Raw genomic sequence first — 2,989 nt, 5'->3', positions numbered from 1 at the left:
TGATTGCTGCTCCATAAACGTTCATTGATTGCGGATCCACGCAAGACAAAGTCCTTGACAGCTTGAATCCTTTTTCCTCTGATCATGATGTGACCCGTGAGTCCAATTGTGAACATTTTGATCAACTTTACATTGTGTTGTAATCCATACTGAAGGCTACAATCCTAGATCTTTAGTAGCAAGTGCTTCAACTCCACCTCATTTCGTCAAGCAATGTTGTGCCATCTGCATATCGAAGGTTGTTGTATGCCTCCCTCTGGTCTTGATGCAGAATTTTTCATCATAAATTCCAGTTTCTCTGATGATTTGCTCAGCATACAGATTGAATAAGTATGATGCGAGGATAAAACCATGATGCACACCTTTCCTGATCCTGAATCATGCAGTATTCCCTGTTTCTGTTCACACAACGGCCTCTTGATCCCAGTATGGGTTCCACATGAGCACAATGAAATATCTTCATGATTTTTAAAGAAAGGAAGAGGGCAGTCCCAAGTTTTGGAGTGAGGATGCTCTAAGATCAAACCCTGGGTCTTTCATTTTTTTGTCTAGGTAGTCTTGAGCAATAACTGAGCGACAGCTTCCTTATTTTTAAATGTGGGTTTGTGATGCCAACCAGCACACTTAATTGTGCGCATGTGCAGCTGAAACTTGGATCAAGATTCAGTCATTTGAACAGAACAAGGAAATACTTTTGTGGTTGAAAATCAGGAAACCGTGTGCACCAGGGTTATGACCTTTCACCATGTTTGTTTACTCGGTTTGTTGAGCAAGTGGTTTAAGAAGCAGAATTATTTGAAGAACAGGGTGTCAGGGTCAGAAGAAGGCTTATTATCAACACAGGCTATGCATGAGGCATGCCTTGGTTTTCAGAAACCAAGAAAGACTTCAAACAGCCTTCTGTAGTATTATAATTCAATGTAAAGACACCCAGAATCCTCACAAGTGAATCAAGAGATAACATGATGATAAGTGGAGAAAAAAAAATTAAAGCTGTCAAAGGTTTCATCTTGCTTTTATCTACAAATAATGCTCATAGAAGAAGTAGGCAAGAAAGTCAATTTTGCGTGGCACTGGGCAAATTTGCTGCTCTGAAACGCTTTATAATATTGAAGAACAAGAATGCCACATTGGGGACTAGGGTGCACCTGACTCAAGCCATGGTGCTTTCGAAGGCCTACTTTGCATATGAGAGGAATCCTGGTGGCTTCATGGTTGTATGTTGGACTGCTAACTTCAGGGTCACCATCTGGAAACACACAGCTGCTCTGCAGGAGAAAGACCGGCTTTCTAATCCTGTAAAGAATTACAGTCATCATCATTCACAAGGGCCATTTTACCCTGTCCTATAGCTCTCTAAGGATCAGAAACGACTCGATGGCAGTGAGCAGTGAGGAGTCAGTCCATCTATTTGAAAAGTGGACACTGGATAAGGAAGAATGAAGAAAAACCAATGCATTTGAATTATGGAGCTGCCAAGGATATTGCAACTGATGGGAGAGGAAATAAATCTCTCTTGGAAGGTGTATAACCACAATGCTCCTTAGAAATGAGGATAATCGCTATGGAGCTGCTGGGAGCATTGGTTGCTTGGGATGGGTGGTAGCAGCAGCTGGGGGTGTCCTGTGAGGCACCCATCTATGCCTACCGTGTCTAGGGCCTGTTGTTGGTGGTGGAACAGGTGAGGGAGAGAGTGACCATGACTGAGCTGCTCAACCCCCTGATATGGAGGGAAGTGCAGCAACCCGCTGCGGTGGCAGCAGATGAGGCATGGATGGTGGATGGTGAATTCGGCCACAGTTAAAAAAAAACCCAACTACTTCACAGCCACCAAGATGCCTGTAATAAAGACGATCAAAGGCAAAGGTGATGATGAAGATGGTAGCGATGGTATAGATGAAAATAACATTGATAATGGAACTAACGCAGGTGGACCCTGTGCCACAAAGCCCAAACCACCATTTTTACAATAGGTTTTGTTAGGTTTTAACTAAAAGACGACTACTGTCCTCATTACCATGTACTACCATGTCAGGAAGACTTAAGAAGGTAATCATGCTCTTGTTGGGAAAGGTCAGCTGTTTTATTCCTCAGGACGATTTTGTCAAAGGAAAAACATCTCCTCTTGCTTACAGTAATGAGAAAGACACCTGTTGTCTTGAGTGAGGAAGAAATGTGAAACCATGGAAATACGGTTGGAGTCCTTGGGGATGGGGGAGAAGGGAGGACCATGGGACTTGTCCAGTGTGCCTCGGTCGTGCTATCCAGAGAGACCAGTCCCTAGAAGGGAACAGCACACGTGGTCAGGCAAGAAGGGCAGTGACAAGGAGAAGACCCTCCGTGAGATGGACGGACACAGTGCCTGCAGGGCCTCCCGCGTGACACAGCTGTGATGGTGGCACAGCGCCCGCAGGGCTTCCCTGTGTTGCACATATGGCTACTACGGGTGGGAACTGACTCGCTGGTCCCCGACAACAGCAATATCAACCTTGCATCTTTCTACAAAAGTTAGAAGTTGCATTAAACCTAGAAAGCACTATGTAACACTTGTTAGAAAACTTAGACATTCTCTGATTGAGTCTTTTCACAACTAGGTTCACAATTCTTCTTTATCTGGGAGGAAAGAGCTGGCCTGATATTCTGATTTGAAAATGTATCATTTTAGAGATTAGTCGGTAGCAGAGATCACTTAATGAGTTCTGTTTGAAAACCAAATAATGTTGTAGTTTTTCTCAGTTTCAGACAACACCTTACATGTGGGCCCAGGTCATGTTTTCTGTTGTTTAACTCTGTTCTTACTACGCCTCTACTGATTTTACTTCTCACTCTTAACCTCAACATGGCATTACATTTAGTTCTTGGTTTTTGCTTTAAATAGCTGCTGGAATGAATTGATTTGGAACAAGCCCAGTTTTTTATTTACCTCGTGATCCATTCAAGTCACTCTACAAGTACTGCCTCAAGATGAGTCCCCACAGAGATGGCCTTT

General features: G+C 43.5%; 1 pseudogene; it reads left to right on the top strand.

Moving 5' to 3' along the window:
- The first annotated feature begins 1,564 nt into the window (after positions 1 to 1,564).
- Positions 1,565 to 1,973, top strand: LOC115873306 (annotated as a pseudogene).
- The last annotated feature ends 1,016 nt before the right edge of the window (positions 1,974 to 2,989 follow it).

The sequence above is a fragment of the Echinops telfairi genome, unplaced genomic scaffold (assembly GCF_000313985.2).
Source record: "Echinops telfairi isolate 266 unplaced genomic scaffold, ASM31398v2 ScPeMD7_7468;HRSCAF=8506_0, whole genome shotgun sequence".
Taxonomy (NCBI): Eukaryota; Metazoa; Chordata; class Mammalia; order Afrosoricida; family Tenrecidae; genus Echinops; species Echinops telfairi.
This window is presented reverse-complemented; position numbering and strand designations above follow the sequence as displayed.